Consider the following 14,704-nt stretch of genomic DNA (forward strand, 5'->3'; position numbering starts at 1 on the left):
CAGTCTTAGAGACTTCTGGGACAACATTAAACACACCAACATTCGAATTATAAGGGTCCCAAAAGAAGAAGGGAAAAAGAAAGGGACTGTAAAAATATTTGAAGAGATTACAGTTGAAAACTTCACTAATATGGGAACAGAAATAGTCAATCAAGTCCAGGAAGTGCAGAGAGTCCCACACAGGATAAATCCAAGGAGAAACACACCAAGACACATATTAATCAAACTATCAAAAATTAAATACAAAGAAAAATATTAAAAGCAGTAAGGGAAAAACAACAAATAATATACAAGGGAATCCCCATAAGTTTAACAGATGATCTTGCAGCAGAAACTCTGCAACCCAGAAGAGAGTGGCAGGACATATGTAAAGTGATGAAAGGGAAAAACCTATAACCAAGATTACTCTATCCAGCAAGGATCTCATTCAGATTTGATGGAGGAATTAAAACTTTTAATATAATTTCACTTAGCAAAAGCTAAGTGAATTCAGCAACACAAAACCAGCTTTACAAGAATGCTGAAGGAATTTCTCTAGGCAGGAAACACAAGAGAAGGAAAAGACCTACAATAACAAACACAAAACAATTAAGAAAATGGTAATAGGAACATACATATCGATAACTACCTTAAATGTAAATGGATTAAATGCTCCAACCAAAAGACATAGACTGGCTGAATGGATACAAAAACAAGACCCGTATATATGCTGTCTACAAGAGATCCACTTCACACCTAGGAACACATACAGACTGAAAGTGAAGGGATGGAAAAAGATATTCCATGCAAATGGAAATCAAAATAAAGCTGGAATAGCAATTCTCATATCAGACAAATGGAATTTAAAAAAAGACTATTACAAGAGACAAAGAAGGACACTACATAATGATCAAGGGAGCAATCCAAGAGGAAGATATAACAATTGTAAATATTTATGCATCCAACACAGGAGCACCTCAATGCATAAGGCAAGTGCTAACAGCAATAAAAGGGGAAACTGACAGTAACACAATCATAGTAGTGGAATTTAACACCTCACTTTCACCAATGGACAGATCATCCAAAATGAAAATAAATAAGGAAACACAAGCTTTAAATGATCCATTAAAGAAGATGAACTTAATTGATACTTAATTGATATGGGACATTCCGTCCAAAAACAACAGAATACATTTTCATCTCAAGTGCTCATGGAACATTCTCCAAGATAGATCATATCTTGGGTCACAAATCAAGCCTTGGTAAATTTAAGAAAATTGAAATCGTATCAAGTATCTTTTCTGACCAAACGCTATGAGACTAGATATTAATTACAGGAAAAAACCTGTAAAAATACAAATACATGGAAGCTAAACAATACACTACTAAATAACCAAGAGATCACTGAGGAAATCAAAATATACCTATAAACAAATGACAATGAAAACACAAGAACTCAAAACCTATGGGATGCAGCAAAAGCAGTTCTAAGAGGGAAGTTTATAGCAATACAATCCTACCTCAAGAAACAGGAAAAATCTCAAATAAACAACCTAACCTTACACCTAAAGCAATTAGATAAAGAAGAACAAAAAAAGCCAAAGTTAGCAGAAGGAAAGAAATCATAAAGATCAGATCAGAAATAAATGAGAAAGAAATGAAGGAAACAATAGCAAAGATCAATAAAACTAAAAGTTGGTTCTTTGAGAAGATAAGCAAAATTGATAAACCATTAGCAAGACTCATTAAGAAAAAAAGGGAAAAAACTCAAATCAATAGACATAGAAACGAAAAAGGAGAAGTAACAACTGACACTGCAGAAATAAAGGATCATGAGAGATTACTACAAGTAACCATATGCCAATAAAATGGACAACCTGGAAGAAATGAACCAATATTTAGAAAGGCACAACCTTCCGAGAGTGAATCAGGAAGAAACAGAAATATAAACAGACCAATCACAAGCACTGAAATTGAGACTGTGATTAAAAATTTTCCAACAAACAAAAACTCAGGACCACATGGCTTCACAGGCGAATTCTATCAAACATTTCGAGAAGAGCTAACACCTATCCTTCTCAAACTCTTCCAAAATGTAGCAGAGGGAGGAACACTCCCAAACTCATTCTACGAGGCCACCATCACTCTGATAACAATACTAGACACAGATGTCCCAAAGAAAGAAAACTATAGGCCAATATCACTGATAAACATAGATGCAAAAACCCTCAACAAAATAGTAGCAAACATAATCCAACAGCACATTCAGATGATCATACAACATGATCAAGTGGGGTTTATCCCAGGAATGCAAGGATTCTTCAATATTCACAAATCAATCAATGGGAAAAACCGTAGAAACAAACTGAAAGAGAAAAACCATATGATCATCTCAATAGATGCAGAAAAAGCTTTTGACAATATTCAGCACCCATTTATAATAAAAACTCTCCAGAAAGTAGGCACAGAGGGACCCTACCTTAACATAATAAAGGCCATATATGACAAGCCCACAGCTAACCTCGTTCTCAGTGGTGAAATCCTGAAAACATTTCCTCTAAGATCAGGAACAAGACAAGGTTGTCCACTCTCACGATTAGTATTCAACATAGTTTTGGAAGTTTTAGCTGCAGCAATCAGAGAATTAAAAAAAATGAAAGGAATCCAAATTGGAAAAGAAGAGGTAAACCTGTCACTGTCTGCAGATGACATGATACTATACATAGAGAATCCTAAAGATGCTACCAGAAAACTACTACAGATATTCAATCAGTTTGGTAAAGTAGCAGGTTACAAAAGTAATGCACAGAAGTGTCTTGCATTCCTCTACACTAAGGATGAAAAATCTGAAAGAGAAATTAAGGAAACACTCCCATTTACCATTACAACAAAAAGAATAAAATACCTAGGAATAAACCTACCTAATGAGACAAAAGACTTGCATGCAGAAAACTATAAGACACTGATGAAAGAAATTAAAGATGATACAAAAAGACGAAGAGATATACCATTTTCTTGGTTTGGAAGAATCAACATTGTGAAAATGAGTATACTACCCAAAGCAATCTACAGATTCAATGCAATCCTTGTCAAAGTACCAATGGCATTTTTCACAAAACTAGAACAAAAAATTTCACAATTTGTATGGAAACACAAAAAACCTCAAATAGCCAAAGCAATCTTGAGAACGAAAAACAGAGGTGGAGTAATCAGGCTCCCTGACTTCAGACTATATTACAAAGCTACAGTAATCAAGACAACATGGTACTGACTCAAAAACAGAAATATACATCAATGGAACAGGATAGAAAGCCCAGAGATAACCACGCACATATGGTCACCTTATTTGTGAAAAATGAGGTAAGAGTATACAATGGAGAAGACAGCCTCTTCAATAAGTGGTGCTGGGAAAACTGGACAGCTACAGGTAAAAGAATGAAATTAGAACACTCCATAACACTATACACAAAAATAAACTCAAAATGAATTAAAGACCTAAATGTAAGGCCAGACACTATAAAACTCTTAGAGGAAAACATAGGCAGAACACTCTATGACATAAATCACAGGATGAACCTTTTTGACCCACCTCCTGGAGAAATGGAAATTAATACAAAAATAAACAAATGGGACCTAATGAAACTTAAAAGATTTTGCACAGCAAAGGAATCCATAAACAAGACGAAAAGACAACACTCAGAATGGGAGAAAATATTTGCAAATGAAGCAACTGACAAAGGTTTAATCTCCAAAATTTACAAGCAGCTCATGTAGCTCAATAACAAAAAAACAAACAACCCAATCCAAAAATAGGCAGAAGACCTAAATAGACATTTCTCCAAAGAAGATATACAGATTGCCAACAAACACATGAAAGGATGCTCAACATCACTAATCATTAGAGAAATGCAAATCAAAACTACAATGAGGTATCACCTCACACCATTCAGAATGGCTGTCATCAAAAAAATCTACAAACAGTAAATGCTGGAGAGGGTGTGGAGAAAAGGGAACCCTCTTGCACTGTTGGTGAGAATGTAAATTGATACAGCCACTATGGAGAAGAGTATGGAGGTTCTTAAAAAACTAAAAGTAGAACTACCATACGACCCAGCAATCCCACTACTGGACATATACCCTGAGAAAACCAGAATTCAAAAAGAGTTGTATACCACAATGTTCATTGCAGCTCTATTTACCATAGCCAGGACATGGAATCAACCTAATTGTCCATCGACAGATGAGTGGATAAAGAAGATGTGGCACATATATTCAATGGAATTTACTCAGCTATAAAAAGAAATGAAATTGAGTTATTTGTAGTGAGGTGGATGGACCTAGAGACTGTTATACAGAGTGAAGTAAGTCAGAAAGAGAAAAACAAATACCATATGTTAATGCATATATATAGAATCTAAAAAAAAAAAAAAAAAAAAAAGGTCTGAAGAACCTAGAGGCAGGACAGGAATAAAGGCACAGATGTAGGAAATGGACTTGAGGACACAGGGAGGGGGAAGGGTAAGCTGGGACGAAGTGAGAGAGTGGCTTGTACATATATATACTACCAAATGTAAAATAGAGAGCTAGTGGGAAGCAGCTGCATAGCACAGGGAGATCAGCTTGGTGCTTTGTGACCACCTAGACGGTGGAATAAGGAAGATGGGAGCGAGACACAAGAGGGAGGAGATATGGGGATATATGTATATGTATATCTGATTCACTTTGTTATAAAGCAGCCACTAACACACCATTGTAAAGCAATTATGTTCCAATAAAGTTGTTAAAAAAATAAAATTAAAATTAAAATTAAAATATAAAAGAAAACTAATCATACATAGAATATTGACCACTTAAGGAATTATGAAACCCATATTCCTAGAATCACACACAAATACACAGGAAAGAAAAAACTACTGCTTTATTGGAAGCTCCAACAATGAGTACAATGGTTGCCGTTCCTTGTGTTCTGCCTTCTTGCCTATATCAGATTGATCGAAAGGGAAGAGTTCGGATTTGCCTAATTTGTTGGCATGCCATACCCTCCTATTAAAGGTGAAAAATTCAGTAAATTCAATATTTTGTTTCTGATTTCTTTTTTAACCTTTTGTTTCTTATTTCATTGACCAGTTTTTTGATTCAATGATTTAATCAAATAAAAATGAAAGGTGCTGCTTTTATAGCTAGTATCCTAGCAAATAAAACTGGAAATTGGCAAAAAATGCCAACAGAAATTTTTGCGTGATTTTCATTGAGTTGGTAACATATGTTGCTATGCCATTGTATCCCTTATTTCATTAGTGGTTGTTCTCCACTTATTCCTGCAAGACCCTAACCTTCTGTCAAACCTGCATATGATTTCTGGGATTTAACAGAGGTTTAAATTTGCTCATAAGAAAGTACACTCACTTCTTACCTGTTCACACATGTTCTCTCTGTTTAATGCAAGTGCAACCTCATGGTTCCAGGTTTGTTTAGTTATTGTGATGAAGAAGCTGAAACATTTTCTTTCTTTATATTGTCTTCATTTAGCGGATTGTGAAAGCTATCCTGGCTTCTTCTCCAGCATTTTAGAATTCCAGTGATAATTGCTTTCTCCGATCTTACTGATGGATCTCTGGGCTCAGAGAGAAGTTTGAGTGTTAGGTACGTCATGTTGTATTTAGAATCACTCTTTTTTCATGAGAGTATTTCTGTTATTCTGCTAACTTTTCTCCCTTACCTCTTTCTCTTAGGAAGACTTTTTTTTTCTAGGGAAGAGAAACGCAAAAGTCCTTCTGGTTGGCTTATTCCATAAATCCTCGAGACATGAGTAAGCACTTTGGCTTTGCTTTGGTGGACACAGCTGTAATTGTCTACTACATATAGCTGAGGTGTTAGATTTCTTAAATAAAGATGATGAGCATGCTTTCAAATAAATATATGGCGATTTATCCCTCTTCACATATATACTCTTTCCACTAGAAATGTAGTCTCCCTAGTGAGTGTAACCAGAACTGACTGGCTTTATCATCTCTTTTTTGTTGTTGTTGTTATCATCTCTTATTCTACCTGCATTTAGTTTATCTCACTTATATATATATTTAATTTATTTTCTCTGGTAGCATTGTATATAATTTGTAAGCATTATGAATATAATTCTAGCAAATAAAAAAAAAGAATGACTAAACATGTTTCCTTAACGAATTTCAATGTCACATAATAGCTCAATTTACCTACAGATAATATGTTAATAACAAGTAGACATATAGTTAAAATATGAGAATATTATTGCTTGGGATTTAAGCTTCAGTATATAAACATCTCTCACGATATGATTAAATTTTACCAGCAGTATGTTGGTAAATGTTTAATAACTAGTTTTCAGTGGAAAAAAAGCCCTGATTTATAACATTTGCCAATTTTCATGGTGTAAATACTCTCACAGTGACTGATTTTAAGCTACAAAAATTATGTACCTGAACATGCAGTTGGGAGGAAATGTAGAAAATCAGCTCTGTCTCACTAGCTGGTTCAAGCTAGTATGAGCCTTCTACAAAGCACTATTATTTGTTTTTATGTATCTTACAATAAGTACTTGAAAAGTTTCTATTTCTAAGCTAATATATTTTAAATTTTGAACTAAAATTCAGTATATTTTAAGCGCTAGTGTTATATAATAGCCTTAAAATGTCAATTACTAGTAGCTTGCAGCTGCAGATAGTAAGAATCATGTATCTTGGACATCAAAGATATTTCTGTAATAAGCAAAAATAATGGGACAAAAGTCTGTAAGAACCATAATGCATATGATGATGGAAAGACATGGGTAGGGGTATTCCTTAGGAAATGTTTCCTTGACAGATTTAAGAATGGTCTAGATAAAAAATTACATTGCTTAGAAAAGAATTTAATATTGAACTCAGTTCATTTTACAGGAGAAAAAAAATTCAACTATGTTTACTAAAATCTTTAAAACTTCATTGTTCATAAAATCCTGGCTTTGACTTTTGCAAAACATATATATTTCAATTTTATGATTCAAGTTCAGTCTTTCAAATATTTCTGTCAGAAAGTCTATAATACATGAGATAAAGCAATAAACTAGAAACTTTGATTTCATATCCCTCTCACACTAACTTCCTTCAGTAAGTCTATTGTATGGTAAGATATAATTGTATAGAACTTAAGATATCAAAGAAAAACATTCCCAAAATAATACTGATTCATGAGAAGGTCATAGCCTCTCAGGATTAGAAAAGGTCAAAAATTTATTATATCTATTCACTTCATATTTAAATAAACTCAACAAAAACATTTCTAGTTTAGAACACCAGCGTTGACTGGCAACTCTTGTTCTACCTTTGAACAGTTCTGAATTTCATAAATGTCCCCACATATTGTCTTCTTTTTGTTCTTAGGTTTAGCCAATAGAACAACATAAAACAGTGTCCTTAGTCTAAGTCCTTCAAGTACTGACAATAGCTTAATATTATTTAGTCTTTTCTCACCTATGTAAATCCATTTTCATCAACCATTAGTAACAAAAGTTAATTTTGTATTCTTTTAATATCCTGATTACTTTTTTCTGAGTGCTTTCTAATTTTTTATATTATTTTTAATATTTTCTAGAACTGAACATAAATTTCCAGATGTGGTAGTGCCACTGATGATTAGAAAAGGACTTATATCTTATTTATTATAGACAACTTCTAGCAATTCTGCTCAAGAAAACTATTAGTCTGCTAAGTGTATTTTAAGCACTCATCACGCAAATACACCCACACACACACACACTACCCTCCACACAAAAAAGTTTATATTCACATTTTTTTCTAAGAAAGATTGCACACCACACTCTTTTTTCTTTCAATTGGGACTTTATAACAATGAAAATGGCTGTGTAATCAAACCAAAGACATAGTTGAAGCTAGGTACAGCAAAATATAAAGAACAAGAATGGAGTGTTCTTTTGCCTAAATCCCTCTGTCTTTTCAATAATACTCTCTCAAATATGAATATTTCAAGATCCTTCCCAAAGAAGGCCAAAGACATTTTAAATGATCACAGCTATACCCATGATTTCTTTTATGCAAGAAAGTAAGCAAATTGATAAGTTCACCTCTATTCTAGCTGGTAATTTTATCACTTGCTGCTTTAGATACATGAAACTATTTTTGAATGACTGAGATTTAGCAGAGATTATAAAACAGACCTACACAAAATACTGATCATCCATGTTATAGAATACAAATATCATATTTCAAAAGATCAAAACAATGTCATCATCCTCTTTTCCTCTTTTTCCCTGCTTTGGATCTGCTCCTGAGGGGTCAGATACATGATGTATGATGAAAGGAATAAGGTCTTACTTCTCTCTCTGTCCAGCATTTCTCCCTTGGGATTCTTTCCTCTACTCTACTATTACACCCTTGCTTTATGTATTTCTTTATTCTATTTTCTATTTATCCATGAATATCTAGTTTCTATATATCTAGCTTCAACACTATTTGAGCCAGACAGGATACCATAATATTTCCCTTTTGTGTGGGTGTGTGTATAAGGAGAATTGGCTGACAAATGTCTCCTTAATAAGGTTATGTGGCAGATAATTAAAGAACTTTTGAAGATAATGATGAGAAAATTCCTATGTTCTTTTTTCTACATGAGGTTTCCTGTGTAATACATGGAAAATATTAAGTGTGAGTTTTCCGCTAGCTAAATTAAATACATGTGTGGAACCCATATTGGAGGATTTGTTAATTATTCCTAAAGGATCTTGAATTTCCAATACAAATTCCAGTGGGTTGATTACATTATGAATCCAGGATTCCCTGACTAAAAAGTGACCACATGTCACTGACCATTGCTTGTACCTAAGAGAAAGAGATCATGGATCAAATCATTATCATATTCCACACTTTCTGGAAATGTTAGCTTACTCTTCCTGCCAGTTTTTAGCCACAATTTCATTTAAATATTTCTGTGCAATTTACACCATAAATTAAATCATACAAAAGGTGACAGCAGTATTATTTCATATCTTGATGCCATGTACAGATGATCTATGTGAAGATGAGAGTAAAGATCAGGATATATTTTGATAAGTGTTTCTGATACAATTAATGGTGCCAATTTTTTTTTTAGCGGTACTTTTTTTTTTTTTTAGGTTTAAAAATTTTTAATTCTAGATTTTTTTCCTTCATATTCTGTTGCTCTATTGCAGTCATCGTCAGCCAGTTCTCTGCACTGACCCTGGATAGATATCCTTTGAAAACTGGGGGGTCCAAGGAGAGGGTTAAAAACTAGAATTTCAAACAAACTTCAGAGAAATGGTGTGCTTCTAATCAGTGTTGAAGAGCACTCCTTCATGTCTCCTGGCCCTTTACAATAGTATTCATTTGACTTTTGATGTACTTTTTTTTTGTCTTCTCTACTTCCCTCTTTACTGTCATCTGCCATGTTGGTTATAAGTGTATGTTTCAATCAATCTGTTTCTTTTCTACATTCCTGGTGTTGACATTTCTCACTGTGATCCATGCTGACCTTCCTACTGCCTGTATATCTTCTGCCACAGGACCCTTATTTCTCATATAAAGACAAGCCAGACATTTGTTCTGATTCAACCCAAAGGAAGATTCTTGGGAATGATTACAGAAACCAGTGGGAAAAATATGTGAGCATGGCTTATGGTTGTGTTCCACAGCCATAATAGTTGTCTTGCAAATATTTTGACTTTGCTCATGTTTTAAAATCTTTACAAAAATGTTAGGATGAATTAAAAGCAAGAGGGAGGAAGTGAGATCATTAGGATGACTCCTATATGATAGTATTCTTACTTCAACTGCAGATTATTTTGTATGTAAAAATTCAACAATGGTCATTGAAATAATACCTAGAATTTCAGTTCACTGTTTAACTGTACATTGATGGGACTTTATCCACAGTTTAAAATACATGAGCCTAAAACAGTCTTTGGCCAGAAAAAATAATGAAGTGTGAAAAACTGCATTTGTAAACTGAAAAAAAAGTGAGGTAGTCTTCCTTCTTTATTTGCAGGGGAGCACTGGTAAAAATGTGTACTGAGATTTAACCTCTTATATTGTTTTTCCAGCATGATCTTTTAGCCATGATCTTTCAATTGTATAATGTGGTAATTTTTACTAAGGTAATTCAACTATTAGATTGTGCAATCTGGGGGCTTATTTGTTTTTCTTTCAACAGTTTAAACAACTATGTAGGCAATGGTATTACCTTTACCATCTCCTCACTAGTTTGAAACCTAAACAAACAAACAAACAAAAAAGAAAAAAGCAGAATTTTTATGCCACAATGGTAAAGTGTGGTAAAGAAACCAATGTAGAAAGCTGAATGAGTTCTCACATGTGCCAAAATATAATACTCTTTGAGCCAATGCAACTCAAGCAGACCATAATAACCTGTTGGGGTTAGAAAAGTTCATGCCAAAAACGGATGATTTCCCTAGAGCCAATCAAAATGATGGAAACATTGGTGCAGAATCACAGCTGAGCAGGTTTAGTTCTCTCTTCACTAGCTACAGATGGCATGTAATTTAGGAATGCCCATTTGGTGAAATTTACCAGTTCCTCTAGAGATCACACATATGGGTTTGCATTTAAAAAGAAATTGCACCACGAATAGCTTTTTAAACAACAGATGTAAGTATTGACAGTAAAAGGATGTCCAAAAAGCAAAGTATGTCCACATAAGAGAAAAAAAAGAGCGTATGTTATACTTTATAGCACTGTAAGTGGCCTTTTAACTTTATAAAAAAGACAGAAAATAATTATGAAATCAATGCATACAATGTTTGCCAAGGCATGAATTAGATATGAGATTCTGTCTTCACACTGTGTTACTTTCCGGTATTTTACTCCTTGTTTTCCCACCTTTGTATATTACAGCCATACTCTTAAATCCCCAGAGAATACAGAAGTACCTTAAGAGGAGTTTTGAGATCTGTGAGAATCTGTGCTTCTCACAGCTCTGTTGTTTGTAGTTGTTGTTTGTTTGTTTCTTACAAGGAATTCATAATGGATCTGTGAAAACCCCAACATCATTTAAAAATTGAATGCACGTGTGTAAGCGTACACAAAGGGAGATATTAGTTTTTGCAGATGTGTGCACTAGTTAGTAAAGGATGTTGTTACAAGTTGTGAGATTTCCAATTGCCTGTCCTTTATTGCTTCCTTTAAAGAAGGAAATTAATTGTGTGAAATTGCCTTGCTCGTAAAGTGATACCAGATTGCAATGTCGGCATTGACCTAATCTAGCAGTAAAACAGGCAATCACATCCTCAGTGAACACTCATAGAAATATTTGATTTCAGGAGTGCGCAAGACCAAAGTTTCCCTGGAGAAACATGCACATAATTTCCATTCTTGTATTCAAAGTTAGTTCTGTTGTGGATTTCTCCCGCACAGTGTAAGCCTTCTTTGTTTTTATTGAAGGATAATGCTTTGCACCTCACAGTACAGTCCCATATGCAAGGAAACTACAATTAAAAGTTTAGGTATGGACATCAGGCATTTGACACTGTTTCTTGATTGAATAAAATACAATGTTACTTTTCTCTCGTTCTCTGATGCAATGATGCACTGGAATACTAACAGCTATGCAAATGATGACATTAACAGGAAGATTCCATTTTTCTGGCTGTTTATGACTAGCATCAGGTGAAAAATTGTGGGAGATTGAATTGCTTTTGTTTAGAGGTGCAAAGACAGGCAGTTGGTACTATCCCAGGAAGCAAAGGAAAATGAAATCGCTTGTACAAAGGGATGAACAGATTCAGATTAGTATTCAAATATTTATGACACCATTAAATGGATGCAGTGAGGATGCAAAATATGGAATACCCATAACGTACATATTCAAATAAGAGAACCGGTGTTATCATGAATCTTCTTCTATATTCAGCTTTATTTTTGAACTGGATATTTACAAAGAAACTACGGCATCGCCCAAGCTGTATTAAATTTATTCAAGTGCTTTTTTATTTCACATAACTGATGATATTAGAAGTATAAATGCTTGTATATATTACATATATAACCATAAATGCTACTGATTATTGTATTCCTACAGTGTGCTAACTGCCACTGTGTAATTAGACAAAGAGCTCTGACTTTAGAAATGTACAATTTGAGAAAACAAAGAAAATAAATTAAGGCTTTCACAAAATTATCAATTGTTTTCATTAGAAATGGAATAACTTGTGTGTAATTTCCTGCATACAGGAATGTGCATTAAAGCCAATTTTGAAGGAAGAGGGTGTCTACAGAGAGGAAGACAGACAAACTTCCAGGCATACAGAAACCTCCAAAGGTGAAACCCAGAAACAAATTGCATGAGTAATTGGGGAGGAGCGATGACAGTAAGAGGAGGCATAGTAAAGTTGGTTCATTGTGACCATATGCTGCAAGGGGCTTTGTGGAGGGTTTGTAGATCTGATTTTTCCTGTACTTCTGATTACTCTGGGCTCTCTGCATTGCTTAGGAACAGGCATTAAAGCAGACCCTCAAGTGATTATGTTTGGACTTTAGACTTCAAAAATAGCATTTTAGGTGTAGAAAAAGACATAGGTTTCAGAAGTGGCATTCCAGGTGTAGGGAAAGGCTAGAAAATAGGCAGAACAAATATTTGCTACCAACCTCCTTTTCTCTACTCTCCTCTGCCATACAGACACACATAAGACACTCCAGGCCCTGTGAAAATCATTTCAAATAGAGAGAGAATTAAAGAGAAAAGTAAAACAATGTAGGTACGTGCTGGGGAGTGTCCTGGAGAAGAGATCACATGTCCACCTACCATGGAGAAGGGTCAACCATGGCACAGAGGGTAGAGTATAAGAGAAGGCAGGTATAGGGCAGCCTCATGGACTCCCTCTGCTCCTTGATGGGGAATAAGAAGAGCCCCTCTTTCTTATGCCTGAATGTGGCCTGAACTAGCAGACTATATTATTTTAGCTGAGAGGAGGAAATCATGAGTTGATCAGACATCTGCACCCACCCTGCCCCTCCCCTCCCAGGTCACATAAATATTCCAGAAGCTAGAGGGCTTACTAGGGAGAAGTTTGGAAGGTATAAGAGCTGCCATTGATCAAATTTATCCTGAAACAACTGGGGAAACTCTCAAGCAATTGAATTTATCCTGAATTGATGACATTAAGTTTTCCATTACCAGATAAAATGACTCACTATAAAAATTTACTTCAGATAGATTTTAAAATGTTAGATTTTTGCACATCTAAGAGCATAAATGGAGACTTCATACTTGTTATGTAAATTAATCAATAAATAAGGATTTTGGAAAATAGCTGTGATTTCTAATTAAGATTTTTTTTTGTGGAGATAACACTCATGTACATAAAACAATTAGTGAACAATCCATGATTGCAAGTAAGTACTAAAATATATGACACAGACTACTAGTTGTGTTGACATTTGGAAAAGAGAAGATAAGTGAAGATTGGAGACGTCACAGATGGCTTCCCAGAAGTTCTGAAAAGGTGACTATGCCCTGAGAGAAAGAACATTTGAGGATAGGAGAGGGACAGGAAAAGGACAGCATACAGACTACACTGTAATCACCATGAAGAAAAGGGCCTCGCCTTCTAAACACTGTATTAATAATACTTAGTCTGACATATGGTGGACGCTCAATAAATATTGAATTGTTGATTCAATATGATCATTATAAATTCCAAATACTATGAGATTAGTCCAGGGTCTCCCAATGTCTGCAGTACTGACATTCTGGAGCAGATGATTACTTGCTGGGTGCAGCTGTCCTATTCATTGTAGCATATTTAGCAGCATCTCTGGCCTCTACCCACTGGATGGAAGTAGCAACCATTCATTTTGGCAAAATGACATTGCCAAAAGTCACTTGGGAGGCAAAATTGTCCCCTATCAAGAACAACTAGATTGGCCTGATTATATCCTGGCAAGGAAGTGAGGAAAGGAGCTGTGACAGGTAGAGTAACTGAATATATTTTTATCGATATAGGTTTACATGTTTTATTGGACTGAGTCACTGCTCTGTTTTCTTAATGTGGCACCATTTGTTGAGTTCATATTCTGTCCTGGCATTGTATTAGAAGCTTTAGTAATTATTTAAACTCTGAAATAGGTATTACTATCTTTATTTTGTGTGCAATGAACTGCCAAAAGTCAGTTTGTACCCAAATCTGTCTGACTCATATTTAACATTAGGCTATACTATTTCTTTATAATGCTGTAAGCTTATGGTGCAGTCAGATTCTTAGATAATATGTTTACACACATATGTAGGCATATCTATAGAGAGATGGATAGATACATACACACATAAAGATACTTGCTCATTCTTATGACATAAAACACATTGATTACTTTGAAAATGAGATTATCTGGAATGAGATGTGTATTTCAATTATTACCTAAGTCATATTAATCTTGCTTTATTCAATTTGAGTACAGTGTTGACTAACACTTCAATTAGTTCCAGTTTGCTTGATTTCACACCCCATAAAATTAATGCTGGCTGTGTCTACATAGGCAAAGTGGAGATGCAGTAATTATTGCAAAATCATAAGTAGCAAACACATTCTGTTATTGAAGAAAGGTAGCCCGATAATTCTGAACTATTCAGATTGGCTTTCTATATTCGGGACATAATATTAAAAAACAGAAAAGTGTTAATTGACCCTTAGTGAACACTTACGTGTGATATTCATCTCAGTGAA

At 34.6% G+C, this 14,704-nt stretch overlaps 1 long non-coding RNA gene and 1 pseudogene across 2 annotated transcripts in view; both read left to right on the plus strand.

Annotated features, from left to right (window-relative positions):
- Positions 1-14,704, plus strand: part of LOC309647960 — a 675,074-nt gene that overhangs the window by 270,683 nt on the left and 389,687 nt on the right. The gene's annotated exons all lie outside the window — the stretch shown is intronic.
- The window catches only part of LOC309647939 (thioredoxin reductase-like selenoprotein T pseudogene), a 481,034-nt pseudogene that overhangs the window by 10,190 nt on the left and 456,140 nt on the right, over positions 1-14,704 (plus strand). The gene's annotated exons all lie outside the window — the stretch shown is intronic.

The sequence above is a fragment of the Balaenoptera physalus genome (assembly GCF_965194825.1).
Source record: "Balaenoptera physalus genome assembly, chromosome: 18".
Lineage (NCBI taxonomy): Eukaryota > Metazoa > Chordata > Mammalia > Artiodactyla > Balaenopteridae > Balaenoptera > Balaenoptera physalus.